This window comes from Zonotrichia albicollis, chromosome 3 (genome assembly GCF_047830755.1).
Source record: "Zonotrichia albicollis isolate bZonAlb1 chromosome 3, bZonAlb1.hap1, whole genome shotgun sequence".
NCBI lineage: Eukaryota > Metazoa > Chordata > Aves > Passeriformes > Passerellidae > Zonotrichia > Zonotrichia albicollis.
In genome coordinates, this window is record NC_133821.1 from 113,795,028 (window position 1) to 113,803,058 (window position 8,031).

Consider the following 8,031-nt stretch of genomic DNA (forward strand, 5'->3'; position numbering starts at 1 on the left):
CATTGTATAGTATTCTCTTTTTACCTAAGACAGGAAATTATCAATATTAGCTTTAATTTTGTTTATCTAAAAAATGTTTAATCTCTTGATAGATTTGATCTAATATCTACGATTCTAATTCTTTAGTTTATTTTCCACAGTTTTGATTGTCACTCATAAAACCAAGAAACTTTAATTATTATATGGTAAAATTCTTAACTCCTTAGAGCTCATTACTGCAATAAACAGCTCACTTTTCCCATTCACCTTGTGGTTTCTCTGGACCAAGAGCTGCCATGATTTGTTCAATCCACCACATAACTGATCCTTATTGCAGATACGAAATACAAAAATGAATATATAAGTGAAATGTTAAATTTTTCTTCTGACATGACATTTTTCCTTTGCTACTTGTGTGCTTCAGGCCTTGGGAGCAAGACTTATTAATCAAGTTTGCAGCTCCTTTCTATCTATCAAACACTACTGCAGATGGGTTACTGTGCTCACTTATTTTAATATGCTGAGGTTACTGTACTCATTTTAATATGCTGCAGAATAGACTCAGTATGGCTTATCAAGAATAACAGATGTGATCTACAGCCCCATTAAAATGCATTACTTATATAAATCCATGTAATTAGATGTAAAACTAAACTAACACTTTTTTGTATTTTTGTTGTACTTTTCTTAGAGCAAATTCATTTTCTTTCAGTTGCAAAATTTCCTGTACCTTCTTTAAAATTCACACTACTTTAGCACTTCAATATGTAAAGCTTTATTAGGCTTCTGCCGAGTACACATCAGACCTACTAGAAATTCACTGTTGCCTTCCATGTCTGGATCAAGTTAAATTATTTTGACAGAAGAAATATTGGTTAATTTGTTTTCATAATCTTGTATATCAAAATTTTAAAATGTCCTAACCATTCAAATATTTATTGTTGCAGTTTTTCTTTTTTATTAATTACTTATACTGAGAGGTTGCATCAGGACAAATATTAGAATCAATTTGTGCATTTGTGCATGTACACACAAAAACACTGGATGTTTTATTGAGATTTGTGCATCCTGGTTTGAAAATCAAGACAAGATTTTGTGATACTGTTGGTATATATGTTTGCAGAGAGGAATGTGACTTAGACCACTCTTTGCCTACTTTTTCCCAGTTCTGTCCTGTGGTAGTTTTGGTAGACTTCTACAAGTGCAGAATGAGTGACAGATTTCACAGAGATGACTCAGAATTCCCTAGGCATTTCCTCAGTTTTAAAGCAAAAAACTCAGATTCTTTTTTCTTCCTTTTGTGATAAAATTCTGAAAAGTATTTCATTATTATTTGATGGTTTGTTGCGGAAGCTGCTTGATTTTTATTGTGACTGAAAGTAGCAGTGGGTGTACGTTGTATGAATGTAAACAGCATGGGTTTTGTAATGGGAATAAAGAATGCAAGCAGGCAAAATGAAACAAAGAATGAGAACTTGCTCAGTGGCAGGATCTAGACTTCAAAAGTTGTCACTGCCATAGTGCCATGCTAATAGAATATAATAAGACAACGCTTGAAAACTTTTCTGGTATTTTCATCTATTAGTTTGATTTCTAAGACTTTCTCCATTGACATGTGGATTGACTCTCTTTTATTTATCAGGCAGCAGAATGAAACCACAGCCTGTTGTTTATTACAGAAGATGAAATATATGGTAATTTCTTACGAAGCAGCCATAGTTCCCCAAACTTCTGGCTGTACATGAATATATTTATTTATTTATTTAATTATTTGTGACATAAAAAAGATTTTTGAGTGATTCTATAAGTGAAAGCTGGATGTGGGATTAATTTGACTTAAGTTTAGATGACTAAAAGTCTGGTTACTGACAGGTCAGTCATGCTAGACCATCCTTATAAAACCAGGGGAGAAAAACAGACCTAAAGGAAAAATGGCACCTCTCTTATTTCAGACAGGTAAAAATAACATCTCTCTTATTTTAGACAGGTATTTAGCATGAGGATAATGCTCAAATGGCTAAATGCTAAAAATGCTAAAATTGCTAAAACCGCATAACTCCTCGTTATGCCATCTCTGTTGATTGGAAAGAAAACCAATGTTGACTGCTTCAGACTCAGATAGCTAATTTTAGACATATAGATATATCAAAACTTTAAGGGTATGAGTGACTTTAATGTCCATTTAACGTGTACATGCAACTGAGCTGACATTGCAATTTGAACCTTAGTTTTATCTTCCTGATTAAAGATGCCTGACTTCAGTCATCCTACATTGCTTTAACAACCCAGGGAAATGCGTACCTCTCCTAAGGAGTAAGTAATACATTTTTCATGTTGACCAACCTTTTCTTTGAAGACATCTTTCTCATTACCAGCCATGAAAAGGAGAGCTAGAACCATTAAACTTAATTTAGTTTACAATGCATGCTGAAGTTGAGGGAAATTAATCCAGGTTGCAGACACTGGACCTGGGCTTTAGCCAAACATGAGGGTGAAGAGAAACCAGCTGCTTACATCCACTCCAGAGTCCCTTCTTTACCTAGCAGTGTCAGCAAAGGTCTTATAATCACCATTTCACTGGCAACAGTGAGGCATCTACCTTGCCCCAACACTTACTGCTCCTCTCATCAAATACCCAGGGCCTGCACCGTGCTCTGTAAGTTCACTGGAACAAGATGTGAGCTCGTGGTGCCCCTGTCTGCCACTCTGGCACACCTTCCAAAGGCCTGGGAGCTTTTGGAGATGCAAAATCGTTGTTGCACACCCTCTGTCTCCTGTCAAGTCTTCACTCAGCAGCAGTGAGGAAGGTCGTGGTGGCTGGGCCAGGGGAGATGGGTGTTGAGAGGCTGCTGCTGACAGAAGCACAGCTGGCTCTGAGCATTGCTGCTCTTCCTCCCCTTGTCCTTCATCTCCTCCACATCAGGGTGGCCAACAAGTGTCTCCCCATTTCTAGCAGAAAGATTCAATCCCATGCTTCCCACCTACTTCCTCTGCAGGTCTAAAGACAGCCAAGTGTTGTTGCTGTCAATTGCTGGTGTTTATTTTGCTTTTTTTTTTAAAAAAAAAAAGGTTCTTAATCTGATTTTTAAAAGTTAATATATATTTTTATTAAATCACTCTTTGTGAACAAGATATCTACTTTACATTTGGTTGTATTTCAAACAGAATATGTTCATTTTTAATTTTCAAAAATTTAAAAAATTCCCATTTTTTTCTCCATCTTATGATTGTGATGAAAATTATTCATATGGAAAACATGCTATAGGATGACTAAAAGGAAAGGAATTTAATTGCTTACTTTTTTACATATACTTCAAACAATTAAATTGAATATTTTGTCCATTTCCTTTCTCCATCTTGCACAAAAAACCCTCCACACTGTTCTTCATTTAAAAATGAAAACAAAAATTTATGAATATTAGCTTCTGAGTGGATGAAATGTTAAAAGAAATGAAACCTTCTTATAAGCATTGAGTAACCATCCTTCACAAGGAAGAGTTTACGACATATCTTTCTCTATTTTTGATAGTTTCAACTTTGAATTCAGCAATGACTATAGTACTAATCTTGGGATTCACATTCAAGATTTCAAAAATCCTACTTTTAAATTAGAAATGCATACACTTCCTTATAGCAATGGTAGGATATAGCTCATTTGAATTATAAATTTATTTTGACTATTCTGTCAGATTATATTTACAGTTAAACTAGTGAAATTTTACTTCTGTGTGGGTTGACTTGATAGAAACACAAGAGCAAGGGTTTTGTTGTAAAACTGTAAGATGTCTTGCCTTAATCAAATACAATCAGATACAGATGTGGGGAGCAGAAGTAAAACACTGATGAGCTTTTAATATAATTTTCAATGAAGATTATGAATTTCAAGATTCAAATTCTGATTATGCTTTATGCAGAAACCCGATTTAGTTATCTCTGTAATAGATAAAGCAATCAGCAAAGCTAAACTATCTGAAAAAATCGTAAAGTATGCTGAGTTGGGAGGGATCCAGCAGGATTATTAAACCCAGCTCCTGGCCCTGCAGAATACCATCCCTAAGAGTCCCACCATGTACCTGAGATTGTTGTCTAAACTATTCCTGACCTTGGACAGGCTTGGTGCTGTGACCATTTCTCTCAGGAGCCTGTTCCAGTGCTCAGCCACTCTCAGGGTAAAAAACCTTTTCCTGATAATCCAGCCTAAACCTCCTCTGACTCAGCTTCACTCTGTTTCCTCAGGTCCTGCTATTGGTGTCTTGAGAGTGAAGAGATCAATACCTGCCCTCCTCTTACCCTTGTGAGGATGTTGAACGTCACAATGAGGTCTCCCCTCTTGCTCCTCTTCTTCAGGCTGAACAAACCAAGTAACTCAGCCACTCCCTGAAAAGCTTCCCCTTAAGTCCCTTCATAATCTTTGTTGCCCTCCTTTGGATGCTCTCTAACATCTTGATGCCTTTTTTACATTGTGGTGTCCAAAACTGCCCCCAGCACTTGCAGCGGGTCTGCCCCAGTGCAGATCAGAGAGGACAATCTGGTCAGAGTGGGACAATTCCCTCCCTTGCCCAGCTGTGCCTGATGCACCTCAGGACACCGCTGGCCCTCCTGGCTGCTCTGCTATGACACCAACAAGACTTTGAGGGTTTTTGGATGACTCCCACCAGGCCCCATAGATTCATAAAGATCCAGCTGGAGCCACAAGTCCCACAGAAGTTCAGGGTTGATTGGAAGCTCATTATTCTCACAGTGATGGTTCTTCATCTCAGGGCACTAAGACTATCTGTCATCTGTGTTGAAGACAGAGGCAAAGAATGCATTAAACACCTCTACCTTGTCCATGTCACTATGTCAGGGGACCATCCTCATCCTGTAGTAGGTGGATGATATTTTTACAGTCAAAAAATAGTCAGTCATTTTAATTTTCCCATTAAAATATTTCAAAAACTCTTTTTATTGTCCCCCACATTTCTGGTCAACTTAATATCCAATTCATCTTTGGTTGTATGAATAGATAGATATATAGATAGAATATAGGTTCCCTATGGAACCATTATGCTAAGTAATTCTGCAGTATAAAATATTCTCTTATTTAAAAATATTTTGTGTGGATCCAACTTTGACCCTATGAAGATTCAATTCAAGGACATTGTAACATTAATCTAAGAAAGAGAGAAGAAAAGAAGACGTAATAGAGATATTCTTATATATTTCACCAGAGTCCAGCAGTACAGCTGGAATGCTGCCAATGGCATCTTGCAAGAATTGGTGCCACAACTGAAATGCAATCCAAGTAAATAAACATTTGCCTCCCAGGAATGTTAGGAGATGCACAATTGGTCACATAACTGCAGTTAGACCCACGGGTGCAATTCAGAGATTCTGCACAGCCATGCTCACTGAAAAACCTCTCACCTAAAGGAGTACTCCAGGAATTTCCTGTAGTTTCACTGCATGGAACTTATAAGAAAGGCTTTGATGAAGGAGAGGAGGAGGAGGTCCTCTTTGTAAATGACAGAGTAAAAGAGCCTGAGATATCCTTAAGATTTTTAGAGGCTCTAGATTCAAACTTGAGCTCCATCATGAAGGGGATGCAGCCTCAATATATCTGGATGAATCCTGAGAGGAGGTCTGCCCTTCTTCAATCCCCCTTTTTAGATCTAGGAAGAGGCGCCAGTCTTCAATTTCCATTCATTTACACACATTATTTTAGCTTCTCTAATTCCTCCAACCTCACATCTGCGAAAGCAGAGTCTATGTTCGTTCTCCTCCCAAATGCCAAGGGATTGCTTTGAAATCTTAACAACTGAAACCTTACAGTTCAGGAAAAAAAAGGAAGATCTTTCATTAAATGCAGACATACTGTCTTCAAGAGTCCTTTTCACTGATATCAGAAATAACAAAAAAATTCTTGCTTACTCTTGTCAGCCATCAGCAGTGGAGCACTGAACAAAATCTGTTCCAATGGGTAGATATGGAAGCAGCAAATCTGGAACAATCCTGTTCTGAAACAAACAGGCATACCTCTTCTCTGAGTAAAAAAACTATCTGAATGGAAAGGCCCAAAGAGTGGTGGGGAATGGAGCTAAATCAGTGCCACTAAACATTTTTATATGCAGGTGTTATATGACCCACCCTTTCAGGACTTGTTTCTTATCAGTCTTCCCCATCTGGCTCAAAACACATCTTGCTGCTAAACAAAAGTCAGCTTGTCTGTGGTCATCTTCCCATGATAGATTCACACTCTGTCGACACCTGGGCTGTTCTTACACAGACCAGAGGTTTTGCCACCAAACACCAAAAGCTCTCCTCCCTCTTTTCTTCTGGGAGGTGCAAACCTGGCTTAGCAAAACACCCGGCTTCTTTTGCAAATGGCCAAATTGTTTGAATCATTAACCCATAACACTTGTGTCTCTCTCCATGGGCTTACTTTGAACTGTAATTTTATTTTGTAAACATTCACACCTAAAGACCCTTCACTTTCACTGTTTAAATTCTGGAAATTGGTGGGTTTAGTTTTGTTTTTTTTTTTTAGAATGCAGAATTTCAATATAATTTGATTGACTTATTTTAAAGAAAACATGAGTAGTTTCAATTTAAGGATTCACTATAGACATTAAATATTAAAACTAAAATTATAATAGAGCACAGAAGAAAATATTTAAATAGCAATTGTAAAACATGGGTAAGAACATTTTTATGCATCATTTCACAAATATATAACATCAAATGATTTCTGAGATCATAATAGGTGTCCAAACCCAAAATTTAATTTTCGGTGTCTTCTAAAATATAGGTCTCAGTGCTGGCTCACAAAAATGTACTAATGGGTTTTCAAACCATTTGTTTTAGTACAGAACATTTCTGAATACCCACAGACCACACAATACCCTTATATTACTGTATAATACCCTTGGACTGAGGTAGCTCTGAAGGAAAATTTCTCTATTGCAAGGTGAAAATTTCCTTTGGTACAGTGCTTGCCAGCTATTTTTAAAGTACTGAGGAAGTTGTAACATTACATCATGATGTGATGACAGGTGACAATACTCTGTTTGTGTTGTATGCTGCTCTTGTGTTCTGGAGAGTGCCCATAAGTGCATAAAGTTATTCACGTAATAGGTGCAGAACTGATATTTGTATAAGTAGAGTTTTCAGCTGTTCTCATTGCAAAAGGTGCTTTAAACGTAACTGACACAAGTACCAACACATTCTTCCATGACGGCCATCAAGTCACAAGACAGACTTTAAAAAGTGGCGACTCAAATCCAACAACTTCCATAACAGATAAGAGAGCAGTCACTTCCTAATGTAGGAGGGATTTCAGTGAAGAGGTTAGAGTTTACGTTACCTTTATGTTTGCCAAAGCTTTTGTGAGGTTTAATAGTGTACCAAACCAAGAAAACAATTATACAATAAAAAAAGTTTCAGAACACGCAGCTCCAGTACTCCTGAGATTAAGGGACAGTGAAGGGATAGGTAGGGAGAAAATGCTTTGAAATTAATTCAATGTCATGTCATTTAAAACTCTGACTGAAAAAAGAGTCACATTTTATGTTTCAGTTTTTTAGTCTGCAATGATTTGCAAAGCTTCAAATGCCCACACATCTACTAAGCCAGACCATTTAAAGAACCTAAATAAGCTTGCGTGGTTTTAAGCTCTCTAACTTTGAATATCAGCTTTGAAGTTGTGCCAAAAAACAACTGCAGCAGAGCTGCTTTAGAACTGAATTCCTGACACTGGAATTAGTGTTGGGTGTGTGGCATGCCTAATGATAATCTTGACCACGTTTGCTGCAGACAGCCATCACACATGGTGCCTCTGAGTCAATAACTCTCCTAAGATAAGATTTGGAGCTTTTTTAGTTTTTACAGATTGGTGTTTTGGACACTGTCCATTCTGCAAAGCTAGCTTGCCTAATCACACAACATTTTTCCATAGGACAGGAAGATTTCTGGAACATTCCTTTAGTTAATTCCTGCTGAAATGTTATTGTGGGAGCATAAGAAAAAAATTACAAGTGAAAGTGCCTCACATGTAGGTAATATCTACAATTAATT